Genomic DNA, 20,000 nt, shown 5'->3' on the forward strand with positions numbered 1-20,000 from the left:
CGGAGGGGAAGAGTGCCAAGTTAAAAAGGTATGCTGAGCTGAAAAGATGTGTTGTTGATGAAGTGAAAAGTGGTGTGAAAAAGGGTGAGCTGAAGAAGAAGGAAATCTTGGAGCAAGGTGGGGGTAAGCTGAAAGAAGATAGAGCGTTGAAGCGTGATGCTGAGTTGAAGTATGTTGGAGTGGAGAAAGGGAAGGAAGGCTCGTCCGGCCCAGCGAGCATAAACGAACTGGTGCCTTGTATTTTACCATGTATAAATACGAAGATGAGAAATAGTAGCCAGTTGAGGCATGCGGAGTTAGGAGATAAGGAAGTTTTGAGATGTGTTGAGGTAGGAGAGAAGAAGGAAGACTCGTCTAGCCCAGCGAGTATAAAAGAACTGGCGCCATGTAAGCTATCGTATGCGGATGAGGAGAAAGAAGGGGATGATGTTTTGAGATGTGTTGGAATAGGGGAGGAGAAGGAAGACTCGTTTGGCCCAGCGAGTATAAATGAACTGGAGCCTTGTATTTCTCGGTTTTTGAGTTGTGTTGGAGAGGAGGAGGTGAAGGAAGACTCGTCTAGCCCAGCGAGTATAAACGAACTGGAGCCCCGCGTTTTACAGAGTAAAGTGGATAAGAAGGTATGTAGGAATGGTGTGAGGAGGAAGGTAGGAGTAGGAGAGGAGAAGGAAGGCTCGTCCGGCCCAGCGAGCATAAACGAACTGGGACCATCTTGTATGCTAAGTAGGAATGCGGAAGTATGTATAGGAGTAGGGAAGGGTAAGGAGGACTCGTCGGGGCCAGCGAGTATAAACGAACTGGTGCCTTGTGTTTTGTTGGATGCGAAGATGAAGATGAAGCAGAGTGCGGAAGAGGAGAAGAAGGAAGTGAAGGACTCGTCGGGGCCAGCGAGTATAAACGAACTGGTGCCTTGTGTTTTGTTTGATGCTGAGTTGAAGATGAAGTGGAATGATGAAGAAGAGAAGAAGGTTGAGGAGGAAGTGAAGGACTCGTCGGGGCCAGCGAGTATAAACGAACTGGTGCCTTGCGTTTTGTTTGATGAGAAGCGGAAGATTGTGGATGGGGAAGACTCCTTGCGCCGGGAGGATAAACGAACGGGCAACCTTGGTGTTAAGCTCGTGAGCCGCGAGGATAAACGAATGGCCGAATGTGTTGAGGATGGGGAAGACTCCTTGCGCCGGGAGGATAAACGAACGGGCAACCCTTGTGTGAAGCTCGTGAGCCGCGAGGGTAAACGAATGGCCGGGTGTGTTGAGGACGATGGGGAGGAGCTCGTCAGCCGCGAGGGTAAACGAATGGCCTTGTGTGATGAGGAAGGCTCCTTGCGCCGGGAGGGTAAACGAATGGTTGCACGTTGGGTGAAGAAGGAGAGGAAGAGAAGAGTTGAGGAAGAGAGGAGTAGTGTGGAGGAGAGGAGAAAGCGTGTTGGAGAGGAAGGAAGTGTTGAGAAGAGGAAGAGGAGGAAGATGTGGAAACCCGTGAACCATGCAACTGTCTATGGGGCAAAGGAGGAGACAACCTTGTCGAGTCCGATGCCCCTTGAATCCGAATCGGCTAGCAGGCGACAACGGGTTAGCTTTCGCAAGAAAGTGAAGTCCCACCGCTGCGAAACCGAGGAGGAGTTAACTTGTGCTTCAATGGCTAAGTCAGAGGGTATAAAGCCCTCATGCAGCAAACGAGGAGCAAAGGCCGATTCCGAGGGTAGCAGACCCTCACGCGGCATCAAGATTGGGAGTGCTGGGGAGCTCCAGGTGCGGTCCAACCATGGCAAGTGGGTCTTCAGGAAGCGAACCCAAGTGGCTGAGTTGGGGAACGACATCGAACCCTCGCTCGACATGAAGGCAAGTTTCAGGCAGACACATGAGTCAAGGAAACCCACGTGCGCAGTCATGCCCATTCTGGTCTCTGGGCCAAAGGGATGCGACCGTCTTGGTGGAATCAAAGTGGCCGAAAGACTACGAGATGAAACCAAGGGGGAAGCAGGGAGGCTTCACACTCCTATGAGTTCCATGCAGATCCGGCTCTTCAAGGAGCAAGTAATGAAGGAGGGGGCGAGGTGTGAAGGCTTAGCTCCCGCGCGCGCTGTCAAGACGGATCCGGGCATGTTGAGGCCCATTTCTGAAGCAAAGCGAGGCGTGGTGGCCCCTCACCGAGAGTTGCTTGAGCAGATGGGAACCTTCTTGTTTTTTCAGGCCACTCAGGGCCAGTTCGACGCGACTACGGCGGGGGACATATCCTTCGCAATGCAAGCCCGAAGGTTCAGCGCTATGCAATGGACCCGACAGGCTTTCATGTTCTGCGTAGAGATTGATCTGGCCATCAAGGGCCTGAAATTTCAAGTGGGCGTGGCATGTACGGATAGATCTAGAGCCTGCCTTCTTTTCTTGCGCATGATACAGTCTGATCTGGGCAACAGAGGCCCGAAGGTGATCGCGGCGAGGGAAATGGCCCTCACACTCCAGGCGCGGCGGTTTGATGCAACCCATCAGGTCGTCACGAGCTGGCCAGGCGCTCTAACTCTCCAGTCCAACCAGGGTCCGTGCTCTCATCCTATCTTTCGGCCGGGGCAAACTTCAAGAAGGGTGGGGGCATTTGATGCGGGAGACTCGAATCTCTCGCGGCAGGCTAAGCGACGTGCTCCTTGCGGGCGCGTCGTGCGGGCTGTTCCTGGCACACGTGCTCCTCGTGCAGCTCAGTCCAACGGAAAACTTCCCCAAATCATTTTCAAGCTAACTCAGAGTGGGTTCAAAGAGTATGCTGCAACGTGGGGAAGAATTCCAAGTATCCTAAGTGCTCCCTTTGCAGGTCAGTCCAACAGAAGACTTCCCCAGATTCAAGTCAAGCCTCACAAAGTTCAGTTCAAGGTGTGCGCTGCAACGCGGGGAAGGATTCTTGACGCGAGTGAAATGGACCTCGCGCGAAGGGCCAAACGGCATGCTGCTTCCCAGCAGGTCGGGTGGTTTTCTTCAAAAAGAGCTTCATGGCAAATTCGTGCCTCTAAGGGCACAAAGAGAAAAGCTAGAAGAAAAGGGCGGGCGCTACTGAAGATTCGGACGATGGAGGTCCAACTCTTTTCAAGGGGAGGTGCGTTCAAGGCAAAACGCACCTCGTACACTCTCTTCATCGGCAATGAAATGCAAGATCTCGCCAACGAGGGCCTTCTTCCGCAAGGTGTCATTGCCTGGACCCTTGCATTCTGGGCTTGGCATTCAGAGTGAAAGCTGCTTGCTAAGTCCTTAGTCCACAGGCAGCTCGGCGCGCTCAAGCTGCTTGGCCTAAGTTGGAGCATGGGTGCACAACATGTCTTCGACTGGGTTACCCTCCATTCTGTGCTTGTAAATTTTGGTCAGCAGGTGGATGGGTTGATGTGCACAATAAAGTCTCTTTCACAATTCTGCCTAAGTCCCATTCTACTCCACAGTTGTAAATTGAGTCAGTGGGTGGAATGCAAGAAGTATGAAAAGTCCATGTTTCACGTTTGTAAATAGAGTCAGTGAGCATGGCACCTAGCGGGTAGACACTGGCCGCCTTGATAGTGAGGCGTGTTAAGACCCCCGACGATAAATATGAGTCTGAGTCATCTTGCAATTTTCAAAGGCTAGTAAGTTGTGCCTCCCCCACTCGATGTGGTCATCGAGTTTTTTCAAGGGGAGGTGTGTATGAGGGAGTACTCCTTGTAGCTCCCTCACCCACGGTTTGGGCGTCGTGTTGATGCGCGTTGATAGCTCCACCCACCCTCCGTGACATGGTCCCTTGCTGAGCCCGTGCAAGCTTGTAAATGCTTTCTATCTATGAATATGAGTTGAAGCCCCCAAGATGGGCCCTTTGGTAAAACCTCGCGTCGTGTTCCATTCCGTGTCGCGTTCCGTGACGTGTTCCGTGACGTGTTGAGGTGCCCCGTGACGCGTTCCGGGGTCAAAATGCAAAGTTTCCAGAAAGGGTCTAGTGCCGCCCCGGGGCCTAGACGGGGTCCCGAAAGGGTCCCGGAAGGGTCTCTGAGGGTTGGACCATCACAGGTGTTTTCGGCTCCAACGGCAAGGCATACCTACAAAGCCCGAAATTTTCCTTGGGGGGGGGGGGGGGGAGGGCGCCTCGCGACATGGCGTGTTGAGGGGGGGAGGGGGGGCCGAATTTTGGAGGGGGGGGGGGGGGGGGGGGGGGGGGGGGCGCCGAATTTTGAAGGTGGGGGGGGGGGGCCGAAATTTTGAGGGGGGGTGGGGGGGGGGAGGGGGGGGGGGGCGAATTTTTGAAGGGGGGGGGGGGGGGGGGGAGGGGGGGGGCCGAATTTTTGAGGGGGGGGGGGGGAAGGGGGGGGGGGGTTGGTGTGTGTAGAGAGGGGCCGAATTTTGAAAGGGGGGGGGGGGGGGCGAATTTTTGAGGGGGGGTGGGGGGGGGAGGGGTGGTGTGGTGTGGTGTGTGTTGAGAGGGGGGGGGGGGGGGGGGGGGGGGGGGGGGGCGAATTTTGGAGGGGGGGTAGGGGTGGTGTGGTGTGGTGTGTGTTGGGGGGGGGGGGGGGAGGGGGGCAGAATTTTTGAGGGGGCGTCATGGTGGGTGGGTGGGTGTGTTAAGGGGAGGGGAGCACGTCGCGTTGTCATGTCAACACACACCACACCACCCCTCCCCCCCTCAAAAATCCCCCCCCCCTCAACACACACCACACCACCCCTCCCCTTCCCCCCCTCCAAATTTCGCCCCCCCTCAACACACACCACCCCACCCCTCCCCCCCCCCCCCCCCCCGCCCCCCCCAACACACACCACCCCACCCCTCCCCCCCAAAAATTTCGGCCACCCCCCTCAACACACACCACACCACCCCTCCCCCCCCCCCCCCAATACACACCTCCCCACCCTTCCCCCCCCCCCCCCCCCGCCCCCAACACACACCACCCCTCCTCCCCCCCAAAAATTCGCCCCCCCCCCCCTCAATACACACCTCCCCACCCTTCCCCCCCCCCTCAACACACACCACACCACACCACACCACACCACACCACCCCTCCCCTTCCCCCCCTCCAAATTTCACCCCCCCCTCAACACACACCACCCCACCCCTCCCCCCCCCCCCTCCAAATTTCGCCCCTTCTCCCCCCCAAAAATTCGCCCCCCCCCCTCAACACACACCACACCACACCACCCCTCCCCCCCCACCCCCCTCAACACACACCACCCCACACCACCCCTCCCCCCCCCCAAAAATCCCCCCCCCCCCCTCAACACACACCACCCCCCCCCCCCCCCAACACACACCACATCACCCCCCCCCCCCCCCCAACACACACCACACCACCCCTCCCCCCCCCTCAAAAATTCCCCCCCCCCCTCAACACACAAAACACCACCCCTCCCCCCCCCCCTCCAAATTTTGCCCCCCCCCCCCCAAAATATTGGCCCCCCCCTCAACACACACCACACCACACCACCCCTCCCCCCCCTCCAAATTTCGCCCCCCACCCCCCTCAACACACACCACCCCACACCTCCCCTCCCCCCCCCCAAAAATTCCCCCCCCCCCCTCAACACACACCACCACATCCCCCCCCCCCTCAACACACACCACACCACCCCTCCCCCCCCTCAAAAATCCCCCCCCCCCCCTCAACACACAAAACACCACCCCTCGCCCCCCCCTCAAAAATCCCCCCCCCCCCAACACACACCACACCACACAACCCCTCCCCCTCCCCCCTCCAAATTTTGCCCCCCCCCCCCCCTCAACACACACCACCCCTCCCCCCCCCCCCAAAATTCGCCCCCCCCCTCAAAAATCCCCCCCCCCTCAACACACACCACACCACACCACACCAACCCTCCCCTTCCCCCCTCCAAATTTCGCCTTCCCCTCAACACACACCACCCCAGCCCTCCCCCCCCCCCCCAAAAATTCGCCCCCCCCCATCCAAATTTCGCCCCTTCCCCCCCCAAAAATTCGCCCCCCCCCTCAACACACACCACACCACACCACGCCTCCCCCCCCTCAAAAATTCCCCCCCCCCCCTCAACACACACGACACCACACCACCCCTCCCTCCCCCTCAAAAATCCCCCCCCCTCAACACACACCACACCACCCCTCCCCTTCCGCCCCTCCAAATTTCGCCCCCCCCTCAACACACACCACCCCACCCCTCCCCCCCCCTCCCCCAAAAAATTCCCCCCCCCCCCCCCCAACACACACCACCCCACCCCCCCCCCCCCCAAAAATTCGGCCACCCCCCTCAACACACACCACACCACACACCCCCTCCCCCCCTCCAAAATTTGCCCCCCCCCCGCCCCCAACACAAACCACCCCTCCCCCCCCCCCCAAAAATTCGCGCCCCCCCCCTCAATACACACCTCCCCACCCCCCCCCCCCTCAACAAACACCACACCACCCCTCCCCCCCCCCTCAAAAATCCCCCCCCCCCCCCCCCTCAACACACACCCCCCCCCCCAACACACACCACACAACCCCTCCCCCCCCCTCAAAAATTCCCCACCCCCCCCTCAACACACACCACACCACCCCTCCCCCCCCCCTCAAAAATCCCCCCCCCCCTCAACACAGACCACATCACACCACCCCTCCCCCCCCCCCTCCAAATTTTGCCCCCCCCCCCCCCCCAACACACACCACACCACCCCTCCCCCCCCTCAAAAATTCCCCCCCCCCCCCCCTCAACACACAAAACACCACCCCTCCCCCCCCCCCCTAAAAACACACCACACCACACCACCCCTCCCCCCCGCCCTCCAAATTTTGCCCCCCCCCCCCCAAAAAATTGGCCCCCCCCTCAACACACACCACACCACACCACCCCTCCCCCCCCTCCAAATTTCGCCCCCCACCCCCCTCAACACACACCACCCCACACCTCCACTCCCCCCCCCAAAAAATTCCCCCCCCCCCCCCCCCAACACACACCACCACATCCCCCCCCCCTCAACACACACCACACCACCCCTCCCCCCCCTCAAAAATCCCCCCCCCTCAAAAATCCCCCCCCCCAACACACACTACACCACACAACCCCTCCCCCCCCCCCTCCAAATTTTGCCCCCCCCCCCCAAAAAAATTGGCCCCCCCCCTCAACACACACCACACCACACCACCCCTCCCCCCCCCCCTCCAAAATTCGCCCCCTCCACCCCCCCTCAAAAATCCCCCCCCCCCCTCAACACACACCACACCACACCACACCAACCCTCCCCTTCCCCCCTCCAAATTTTGCCTTCCCCTCAACACACACCACCCCAGCCCTCCCCCCCCCCCCAAAAATTCGCCCCCCCCCGTCCAAATTTCGCCCCTTTCCCCCCCAAAAATTCGACCCCCCCCCCCTCAACACACACCACACCACACCACCCCTCCCCCCCCCTCAAAAATCCCCCCCCCTCAACACACACCACACAACCCCTCCCCTTCCCCCCCTCCAAATTTCGCCACCCCCTCAACACACACCACCCCACCCCTCCCCCCCCCCCGCCCCCAAAAAATTCCCCCCCCCCCCCAACACACACCACCCCACCCCCCCCCCCCCCAAAAAAATTCGGCCACCCCCCTCAACACACACCACACCACACACCCCCTCCCCCCCTCCAAAATTTGCCCCCCCCCCCCCCCCCCCCGCCCCCAACACAAACCACCCCTCCCCCCCCCCCCCAAAAATTCGCGCCCCCCCCCCTCAATACACACCTCCCCACCGCCCCCCCCCTCAAAAATCCCCCCCCCCCCCCTCAACACACACCACACCACACCACCCCCCCCCCCCCCCCCCCCCCCCCAAAAAATCCCCCCCCCCCCTCAACACACACAACCCCACCCCCCCCCCCCCAACACACACCACACAACCCCTCCCCCCCCCTCAAAAATTCCCCGCCCCCCCCTCAACACACACCACACCACCCCTCCCCCCCCCCCTCAAAAATCCCCCCCCCCCTCCAAATTTTGCCCCCCCCCCCCCCCCAAAAAATTGGCCCCCCCCCTCAACACACACCACACCAAACCACCCCTCCCTCCCCCTCCAAAATTCGCCTCCCCCCCCCCCCCCTCAACACACACCACCCCACCCCCCCCCTCAACACACACCACACCACCCCTCCCCCCCCCCTCAAAAATCCCCCCCCCCCTCAACACACACCACACCACCCCTCCCCTTCCCCCCCTCGAAATTTCGCCCCCCCCTCAACACACACCACCCCACCCCTCCCCCCCCCCTCCAAATTTCTCCCCCCCAAAAATTCGCCCCCCCCCCCCCCCCCCTCAACACACACCACACCACACCACCCCTCCCCCCCCCCACCCCCCTCAACACACACCACCCCACACCACCCCTCCCCCCCCCAAAAATCCCCCCCCCCCCTCAACACACACCACCCCACCCCCCCCCCCCCCCCCAACACACACCACACCACCCCTCCCCCCCCCCCTCAAAAATTCCCCCCCCCCCCTCAACACACAAAACACCACCCCTCCCCCCCCCCTAAAAACACACCACACCACACCACCCCTCCCCCCCGCCCTCCAAATTTTGCCCCCCCCCCCAAAAAATTGGCCCCCCCCTCAACACACACCACACCACACCACCCCTCCCCCCCCCTCCAAATTTCGCCCCCCACCCCCCTCAACACACACCACCCCACACCTCCCCTCCCCCCCCCCAAAAAATCCCCCCCCCCCCCCCCCCCAACACACACCACCACATCCCCCCCCCCCTCAACACACACCACACCACCCCTCCCCCCCCCTCAAAAATCCCCCCCCCCCCCCCCTCAACACACAAAACACCACCCCTCCCCCCCTCAAAAATCCCCCCCCCCCCAACACACACTACACCACACAACCCCTCCCCCCCCCCCCTCCAAATTTTGCCCCCCCCCCCCAAAAAATTGGCCCCCCCCCTCAACACACACCACACCACACCACCCCTCCCCCCCCCCTCCAAAATTCGCCCCCTCCACCCCCCCTCAAAAATCCCCCCCCCCCCCCCCTCAACACACACCACACCACACCACACCAACCCTCCCCTTCCCCCCTCCAATTTTCGCCTTCCCCTCAACACACACCACCCCAGCCCTCCCCCCCCCCCAAAAATTCGCCCCCCCCCCCCCCCGTCCAAATTTCGCCGCTTCCCCCCCCAAAAATTCGACCCCCCCCCCCCTCAACACACACCACACCACACCACCCCACACCACGCCTCCCCCCCCTCAAAAATTCCCCCCCCCCCCCCCCCCCCTCAACACACACCACACCACACCACCCCTCCCCCCCCCTCAAAAATCCCCCCCCCCTCAACACACACCACACAACCCCTCCCCTTCCCCCACTCCAAATTTCGCCACCCCCTCAACACACACCACCCCACCCCTCCCCCCCCCCCCCCGCCCCCAAAAAATTCCCCCCCCCCCCCCAAAAAAATTCGGCCACCCCCCCTCAACACACACCACACCACACACCCCCTCCCCCCCTCCAAAATTTCCCCCCCCCCGCCCCCAACACAAACCACCCCTCCCCCCCCCCCCAAAAATTCGCGCCCCCCCCCTCAATACACACCTCCCCCCCCCCCCCCCCCAACAAACACCACACCACCCCTCCCCCCCCCTCAAAAATCCCCCCCCCCCCTCAACACACACCACACCACACCACACCACCCCTCCCCCCCCCCTCAACACACACCACCCCACCCCCCCCCCCAACACACACCACACAACCCCTCCCCCCCCCCTCAAAAATTCCCCGCCCCCCCCTCAACACACACCACACCACCCCTCCCCCCCCCCCCCCTCAAAAATCCCCCCCCCCTCAACACACACCACATCACACCACCCCTCCCCCCCCCCTCCAAAAATTGGCCCCCCCCAAAAATTTCCCACCCCTCCCCCCTCAACACACACCACCCCTCCCCCCCCCCCCGCCCCCAAAAAATTCGCCCCCCCCCCCCCCCCAACACACACCACTCCACCTTCCCCCCAAAAAAAATTCGGCCACCCCCCTCAACACACACCACACCACCCCTACCTCCCCCCTCCAAAATTTCCCCCCCCCCCCGCCCCCAACACACACCACCCCTCCCCCCCCCCCCAAAAATTCGCCCCCCCCCGCCCCCAACAGACACCACCCCTCCCCCCCCCCCAAAATTCGCCCCCCCCCCCCCCTCAACACACACCACCCCTCCCCTTCCCCCCCTCTAAATTTAGCCCCCCCCTCAACACACACCACCCCACCCCTTCCCCCCCCCCCCCAAAAAATTCGCCCCCCTTCCCCTCCAAATTTCGCCCCTTCCCCCCCCAAAAATTCGCCCCCCCCCCCCCCCCCTGAACACACACCACCCCTCCCCTCCCCCACCCCCCCCCCCCCCTCAACACACACCACCCCACACCACCCCTTCCCCCCCCCCCGTCAAAAATTCCTACCCCCCCCCTCAACACACAAAACACCACCCCTCCCCCCCCCCTCCTCCACGTCGCGTCATGGAGGGTGGGTGGGTGTGTTAAGGGGAGGGGAGCACGTCGCGTCGTGTCAGGCCATGGGGCGCGGGGGGGGGGGGGGGGGGCATTGCGTTGGGTGGGTGTGTGTGTTAAGGGGAGGGTGGCACATCGCATCGTGTTGTGTCATGGGGGGGCGGGGAGGGGGGGGATCCCATGGGGGGGGATGTCATAGGGGGGGGGCGCGTCGCATCGTGTCGTGTCATGGGGGGGGGGGGGGGGGCGCGTCGCATCATGTCGTGTCGTGGGGGGGGGGGTGGGGTGAGGATGTCATGGGGGGGGGGGGTGGGGTGAGGATGTCATGGGGGGGGGGGGGGGCGCGTCGCATCATGTCGTGTCGTGGGTGGGGGGGCTGGGGTGGGGATGTCATGGGGGGGGGGGGGGGGGGGGGGGCGCGGCACGTCGCGACATGGTGTGGTGTGTGTTGAGGGGGGAAGGGGGGGGCACGTCGTGTCGTGTCGTGTCATGGCGGGGCGCGTCGCGTCGCGTCGTGTCATGGGGGCTGGGGGGGATGTCATGGGGGGGCCGAATTTTTGAGGGGGGAGGGGGGGGGGTGGTGTGTGTTGAGGGGGGAGGCGAATTTTTGAGGGGGGACGACATGGGGGGGCGCATCGCGTCGTGTCGTGTCATGGGGGATGGGGGGATGTCATGGGGGGGGAGGGGGGTTGTCATGTTATGTAGGGGAGGGGGCGCGTCGCGTCATGTCGGGGCATGGTGGGGGGAGGGGGCATCGCGACACCCCGCGTCACCCCCCACGACACGGCACACCCCCCCACCCCACCCCACCGCACCCCCCTACGACGCGGCGCCTCCCCCCCACCCCACCTCGAAAAACCCCGCTCCATCCACAGCACCCCACCACTCCTCCAAAAACCAGGCTCGACCCACCGTGCCCCGCCTCACTCCCCCACGACACGGCGCACCCTTCACCCCACCGCACCCCCCCACGATGCCCCCCGCACCCCACCTCGAGAAACCCCGCTCCCTCCACACCACCCCACCACGCCTCCGAAAACCCCGCTCGACCCACCCCACCTCACGTGAGCCCCCCCACGACACGGCACGCCCCCCACACCCCACCGCACCCCCCCACGACACGGCGCACCCCCCCACCCCCCCTCACCCCACGTCGAAAAACCCCGCTCGACCCACCCAACCCCGCGTCACTCCCCCATGACACGGCACACCCCCCACCCCACCGCACCCCCCCACGACGCCCCCCCCCGCACCCCACCTCGAAAAACCCCGCTCCCTCCACGCCACACCACAAATGCCTCCGAAAACCCCGCTCGACCCACCCCACCCCGCGTCACCCCCCCACGACATGGCGCACCCCCCACCCCACCGCACCCCCCAACGACGCCGCCCCGCACCCCACCTCGAAAAACCCCGCTCCCTCCATACCACCCCACCACGCCTCCGAAAACCCCGCTCGACCCACCCCACCTCGCGTCAGCCCCCCACGACACGGCACACCCCCCACACCCCACCGCACCCCCCCACGACGCGGCGCATATCCCCCCCCCCCCCCGCACCCCACCTCGAAAAACCCCACTCGACCCACCCAACCCCGCGTCACTCCCCCAGGACACGGCACACCCCCCACCCCACCGCACCCCCCCACGACGCGGCACATATCCCCCCCCCCCCCCCTTCCCGCACCCCACCTCGAAAAACCCCGCTCGACCCACCCCACCCCGCGTCTCCCCCCCACGACACGGTGCACCCCCCCACCCCACCGCACCCCCCCACGACACCCCCCCGCACCCCACCTCGAAAAACCGCGCTCCCTCCACAGCACCCCACCTCTCCTCCCAAAACCCCGCTCGACCACCCCCACCCCGCGTCACCCCCCACGACGCCCCCCCGCACCCCACCTCGAAAAACCGCGCTCCCTCCACAGCACCCCACCTCTCCTCCAAAAACCCCGCTTGACCACCCCAACCCCGCGTCACTCCCCCATGACACGGCGCACCGCCCCACCCCACCGCACCCCCCCACGACGCCCCCCCGCGTCACTCCCCCATGACACGGCGCACCCCCCCACGACGCCCCCCCCCGCACCCCACCTCGAAAAACCCCGCTCCCTCCACACCACCCCGCCACGCCTCCAAAAAACCGCGCTCGACCCACCCCACCCCGCGTCACGGCGCACCCCCCCCCACCCCACCTCGAAAAACCGCGCTCCATCCACAGCACCCCACCTCTCCTCCAAAAACCCCGCTCGACCCACCCCACCCCGCGTCACCCCCCCACGACACGGCGCACCCCCCCACGACGCCCCCCCCCGCACCCCACCTCGAAAAACCCCGCTGCCTCCACGCCTCCGAAACCCCGCTCGACCCGCGTCACGGCGCACCCCCCCCACGACGCCCCGCCGCACCCCACCTCGAAAAACCCCGCTCCCTCCACAGCACCCCGCCACGCCTCCGAAAACCCCGCTCGACCCACCCCACCCCGCGTCACCCGCCACGACACGGCGCACCCCCCCACAACGCCCCCCCCCGCACCCACCTCGAAAAACCCCGCTCCCTCCACGCCTCCGAAAACCCCGCTCGACCCACCCCACCCCGCGTCACCCCCCCACGACATGGCGCACCCCCCACCCCACCGCACCCCCCAACGACGCCGCCCCGCACCCCACCTCGAAAAACCCCGCTCCCTCCATACCACCCCACCACGCCTCCGAAAACCCCGCTCGACCCACCCCACCTCGCGTCAGCCCCCCACGACACGGCACACCCCCCACACCCCACCGCACCCCCCCACGACGCGGCGCATATCCCCCCCCCCCCCGCACCCCACCTCGAAAAACCCCACTCGACCCACCCAACCCCGCGTCACTCCCCCAGGACACGGCACACCCCCCACCCCACCGCACCCCCCCACGACGCGGCACATATCCCCCCCCCCCCCCCCTTCCCGCACCCCACCTCGAAAAACCCCGCTCGACCCACCCCACCCCGCGTCTCCCCCCCACGACACGGCGCACCCCCCCACCCCACCGCACCCCCCCACGACACCCCCCCGCACCCCACCTCGAAAAACCGCGCTCCCTCCACAGCACCCCACCTCTCCTCCCAAAACCCCGCTCGACCACCCCCACCCCGCGTCACCCCCCACGACGCCCCCCCGCACCCCACCTCGAAAAACCGCGCTCCCTCCACAGCACCCCACCTCTCCTCCAAAAACCCCGCTTGACCACCCCAACCCCGCGTCACTCCCCCATGACACGGCGCACCGCCCCACCCCACCGCACCCCCCCACGACGCCCCCCCGCGTCACTCCCCCATGACACGGCGCACCCCCCCACGACGCCCCCCCCCGCACCCCACCTCGAAAAACCCCGCTCCCTCCACACCACCCCGCCACGCCTCCAAAAAACCGCGCTCGACCCACCCCACCCCGCGTCACGGCGCACCCCCCCCCACCCCACCTCGAAAAACCGCGCTCCATCCACAGCACCCCACCTCTCCTCCAAAAACCCCGCTCGACCCACCCCACCCCGCGTCACCCCCCCACGACGCCCCCCCCCGCACCCCACCTCGAAAAACCCCGCTGCCTCCACGCCTCCGAAACCCCGCTCGACCCGCGTCACGGCGCACCCCCCCACGACGCCCCGCCGCACCCCACCTCGAAAAACCCCGCTCCCTCCACAGCACCCCGCCACGCCTCCGAAAACCCCGCTCGACCCACCCCACCCCGCGTCACCCGCCACGACACGGCGCACCCCCCCACCACGCCCCCCCCCCGCACCCACCTCGAAAAACCCCGCTCCCTCCACGCCTCCGAAAACCCCGCTCGACCCACCCCACCCCGCGTCACCCCCCCACGACATGGCGCACCCCCCACCCCACCGCACCCCCCAACGACGCCGCCCCGCACCCCACCTCGAAAAACCCCGCTCCCTCCATACCACCCCACCACGCCTCCGAAAACCCCGCTCGACCCACCCCACCTCGCGTCAGCCCCCCACGACACGGCACACCCCCCACACCCCACCGCACCCCCCCACGACGCGGCGCATATCCCCCCCCCCCGCACCCCACCTCGAAAAACCCCACTCGACCCACCCAACCCCGCGTCACTCCCCCAGGACACGGCACACCCCCCACCCCACCGCACCCCCCCACGACGCGGCACATATCCCCCCCCCCCCCCCTTCCCGCACCCCACCTCGAAAAACCCCGCTCGACCCACCCCACCCCGCGTCTCCCCCCCACGACACGGCGCACCCCCCCACCCCACCGCACCCCCCCACGACACCCCCCCGCACCCCACCTCGAAAAACCGCGCTCCCTCCACAGCACCCCACCTCTCCTCCCAAAACCCCGCTCGACCACCCCCACCCCGCGTCACCCCCCACGACGCCCCCCCGCACCCCACCTCGAAAAACCGCGCTCCCTCCACAGCACCCCACCTCTCCTCCAAAAACCCCGCTTGACCACCCCAACCCCGCGTCACTCCCCCATGACACGGCGCACCGCCCCACCCCACCGCACCCCCCCACGACGCCCCCCCGCGTCACTCCCCCATGACACGGCGCACCCCCCCACGACGCCCCCCCCCGCACCCCACCTCGAAAAACCCCGCTCCCTCCACACCACCCCGCCACGCCTCCAAAAAACCGCGCTCGACCCACCCCACCCCGCGTCACGGCGCACCCCCCCCACCCCACCTCGAAAAACCGCGCTCCATCCACAGCACCCCACCTCTCCTCCAAAAACCCCGCTCGACCCACCCCACCCCGCGTCACCCCCCCACGACACGGCGCACCCCCCCACGACGCCCCCCCCCGCACCCCACCTCGAAAAACCCCGCTGCCTCCACGCCTCCGAAACCCCGCTCGACCCGCGTCACGGCGCACCCCCCCCACGACGCCCCGCCGCACCCCACCTCGAAAAACCCCGCTCCCTCCACAGCACCCCGCCACGCCTCCGAAAACCCCGCTCGACCCACCCCACCCCGCGTCACCCGCCACGACACGGCGCACCCCCCCACAACGCCCCCCCCCGCACCCACCTCGAAAAACCCCGCTCCCTCCACGCCTCCGAAAACCCCGCTCGACCCACCCCACCCCGCGTCACCCCCCCACGACATGGCGCACCCCCCACCCCACCGCACCCCCCAACGACGCCGCCCCGCACCCGACCTCGAAAAACCCCGCTCCCTCCATACCACCCCACCACGCCTCCGAAAACCCCGCTCGACCCACCCCACCTCGCGTCAGCCCCCCACGACACGGCACACCCCCCACACCCCACCGCACCCCCCCACGACGCGGCGCATATCCCCCCCCCCCCCCGCACCCCACCTCGAAAAACCCCACTCGACCCACCCAACCCCGCGTCACTCCCCCAGGACACGGCACACCCCCCACCCCACCGCACCCCCCCACGACGCGGCACATATCCCCCCCCCCCCCTTCCCGCACCCCACCTCGAAAAACCCCGCTCGACCCACCCCACCCCGCGTCTCCCCCCCACGACACGGCGCACCCCCCCACCCCACCGCACCCCCCCACGACACCCCCCCGCACCCCACCTCGAAAAACCGCGCTCCCTCCACAGCACCCCACCTCTCCTCCCAAAACCCCGCTCGACCACCCCCACCCCGCGTCACCCCCCACGACGCCCCCCCGCACCCCACCTCCAAAAACCGCGCTCCCTCCACAGCACCCCACCTCTCCTCCAAAAACCCCGCTTGACCACCCCAACCCCGCGTCACTCCCCCATGACACGGCGCACCGCCCCACCCCACCGCACCCCCCCACGACGCCCCCCCGCGTCACTCCCCCATGACACGGCGCACCCCCCCACGACGCCCCCCCCCGCACCCCACCTCGAAAAACCCCGCTCCCTCCACACCACCCCGCCACGCCTCCAAAAAACCGCGCTCGACCCACCCCACCCCGCGTCACGGCGCACCCCCCCCCACCCCACCTCGAAAAACCGCGCTCCATCCACAGCACCCCACCTCTCCTCCAAAAACCCCGCTCGACCCACCCCACCCCGCGTCACCCCCCCACGACACGGCGCACCCCCCCACGACGCCCCCCCCCGCACCCCACCTCGAAAAACCCCGCTGCCTCCACGCCTCCGAAACCCCGCTCGACCCGCGTCACGGCGCACCCCCCCCACGACGCCCCGCCGCACCCCACCTCGAAAAACCCCGCTCCCTCCACAGCACCCCGCCACGCCTCCGAAAACCCCGCTCGACCCACCCCACCCCGCGTCACCCGCCACGACACGGCGCACCCCCCCACCACGCCCCCCCCCGCACCCACCTCGAAAAACCCCGCTCCCTCCACGCCTCCGAAAACCCCGCTCGACCCACCCCACCCCGCGTCACCCCCCCACGACATGGCGCACCCCCCACCCCACCGCACCCCCCAACGACGCCGCCCCGCACCCCACCTCGAAAAACCCCGCTCCCTCCATACCACCCCACCACGCCTCCGAAAACCCCGCTCGACCCACCCCACCTCGCGTCAGCCCCCCACGACACGGCACACCCCCCACACCCCACCGCACCCCCCCACGACGCGGCGCATATCCCCCCCCCCCCGCACCCCACCTCGAAAAACCCCACTCGACCCACCCAACCCCGCGTCACTCCCCCAGGACACGGCACACCCCCCACCCCACCGCACCCCCCCACGACGCGGCACATATCCCCCCCCCCCCCCCTTCCCGCACCCCACCTCGAAAAACCCCGCTCGACCCACCCCACCCCGCGTCTCCCCCCCACGACACGGCGCACCCCCCCACCCCACCGCACCCCCCCACGACACCCCCCCGCACCCCACCTCGAAAAACCGCGCTCCCTCCACAGCACCCCACCTCTCCTCCCAAAACCCCGCTCGACCACCCCCACCCCGCGTCACCCCCCACGACGCCCCCCCGCACCCCACCTCGAAAAACCGCGCTCCCTCCACAGCACCCCACCTCTCCTCCAAAAACCCCGCTTGACCACCCCAACCCCGCGTCACTCCCCCATGACACGGCGCACCGCCCCACCCCACCGCACCCCCCCACGACGCCCCCCCGCGTCACTCCCCCATGACACGGCGCACCCCCCCACGACGCCCCCCCCCGCACCCCACCTCGAAAAACCCCGCTCCCTCCACACCACCCCGCCACGCCTCCAAAAAACCGCGCTCGACCCACCCCACCCCGCGTCACGGCGCACCCCCCCCCACCCCACCTCGAAAAACCGCGCTCCATCCACAGCACCCCACCTCTCCTCCAAAAACCCCGCTCGACCCACCCCACCCCGCGTCACCCCCCCACGACACGGCGCACCCCCCCACGACGCCCCCCCCCGCACCCCACCTCGAAAAACCCCGCTGCCTCCACGCCTCCGAAACCCCGCTCGACCCGCGTCACGGCGCACCCCCCCCACGACGCCCCGCCGCACCCCACCTCGAAAAACCCCGCTCCCTCCACAGCACCCCGCCACGCCTCCGAAAACCCCGCTCGACCCACCCCACCCCGCGTCACCCGCCACGACACGGCGCACCCCCCCACAACGCCCCCCCCCCGCACCCACCTCGAAAAACCCCGCTCCCTCCACGCCTCCGAAAACCCCGCTCGACCCACCCCACCCCGCGTCACCCCCCCACGACATGGCGCACCCCCCACCCTACCGCACCCCCCAACGACGCCGCCCCGCACCCCACCTCGAAAAACCCCGCTCCCTCCATACCACCCCACCACGCCTCCGAAAACCCCGCTCGACCCACCCCACCTCGCGTCAGCCCCCCACGACACGGCACACCCCCCACACCCCACCGCACCCCCCCACGACGCGGCGCATATCCCCCCCCCCCCCCCGCACCCCACCTCGAAAAACCCCACTCGACCCACCCAACCCCGCGTCACTCCCCCAGGACACGGCACACCCCCCACCCCACCGCACCCCCCCACGACGCGGCACATATCCCCCCCCCCCCCCCCCCTTCCCGCACCCCACCTCGAAAAACCCCGCTCGACCCACCCCACCCCGCGTCTCCCCCCCACGACACGGCGCACCCCCCCACCCCACCGCACCCCCCCACGACACCCCCCCGCACCCCACCTCGAAAAACCGCGCTCCCTCCACAGCACCCCACCTCTCCTCCCAAAACCCCGCTCGACCACCCCCACCCCGCGTCACCCCCCACGACGCCCCCCCGCACCCCACCTCGAAAAACCGCGCTCCCTCCACAGCACCCCACCTCTCCTCCAAAAACCCCGCTTGACCACCCCAACCCCGCGTCACTCCCCCATGACACGGCGCACCGCCCCACCCCACCGCACCCCCCCACGACGCCCCCCCGCGTCACTCCCCCATGACACGGCGCACCCCCCCACGACGCCCCCCCCCGCACCCCACCTCGAAAAACCCCGCTCCCTCCACACCACCCCGCCACGCCTCCAAAAAACCGCGCTCGACCCACCCCACCCCGCGTCACGGCGCACCCCCCCCCACCCCACCTCGAAAAACCGCGCTCCATCCACAGCACCCCACCTCTCCTCCAAAAACCCCGCTCGACCCACCCCACCCCGCGTCACCCCCCCACGACACGGCGCACCCCCCCACGACGCCCCCCCCCCGCACCCCACCTCGAAAAACCCCGCTGCCTCCACGCCTCCGAAACCCCGCTCGACCCGCGTCACGGCGCACCCCCCCCACGACGCCCCGCCGCACCCCACCTCGAAAAACCCCGCTCCCTCCACAGCACCCCGCCACGCCTCCGAAAACCCCGCTCGACCCACCCCACCCCGCGTCACCCGCCACGACACGGCGCACCCCCCCACAACGCCCCCCCCCCCGCACCCACCTCGAAAAACCCCGCTCCCTCCACGCCTCCGAAAACCCCGCTCGACCCACCCCACCCCGCGTCACCCCCCCCACGACACGGCGCACCCCCGCACCCCACCTCGAAAAACCCCGCTCCCTCCACAGCACCCCGCCACGCCTCCGAAAACCCCGCTCGACCCACCCCACCCCGCGTCACCCACCACGACACGGCGCACCCCCCCACGACGCCCCCCCCGCACCCCACCTCGAAAACCCCCCGCTCGACCCACCCCACCCCGCGTCACCCCCCCACGACGCCCCCGCGCACCCCACCTCGGAAAACCCGCTGCATCCACACCACCCCACCCCACCTCGAAAAACCCGCTGCATCCACACCACCCCACCCCGCGTCACGGCACACCCCACCGCACCCCCCCTCGACGCGGCGCATCCCCCCCGCACCCCACCTCGGAAAACCCCGCTCCATCCACACGACCCCGCCACGCCTCCAAAAACCCCGCTCGACCCAGCCCACCCCGCGTCACCCCCCCACGACACGGCGCACCCTCCACCCCACCGCACCCCCCGACGACGCGGCGTATCCCCCGCGCACCCCACCTCCAAAAACCCCGCTCGACCCACCGCACGTCACCTCACCCCCCCACGACATGGCACACCCTCCCTCCTAAGAAATCCCGCTCCGCCATGACACGGCACACACACCCCACTGCACACGACCCCCTCCCGCGACAC

The sequence above is a fragment of the Lygodium microphyllum genome, unplaced genomic scaffold (genome assembly GCF_053477565.2).
Source record: "Lygodium microphyllum isolate KBCC unplaced genomic scaffold, Lygodium_microphyllum_v1.1.10 scaffold_555, whole genome shotgun sequence".
NCBI classification, from domain to species: domain Eukaryota; kingdom Viridiplantae; phylum Streptophyta; class Polypodiopsida; order Schizaeales; family Lygodiaceae; genus Lygodium; species Lygodium microphyllum.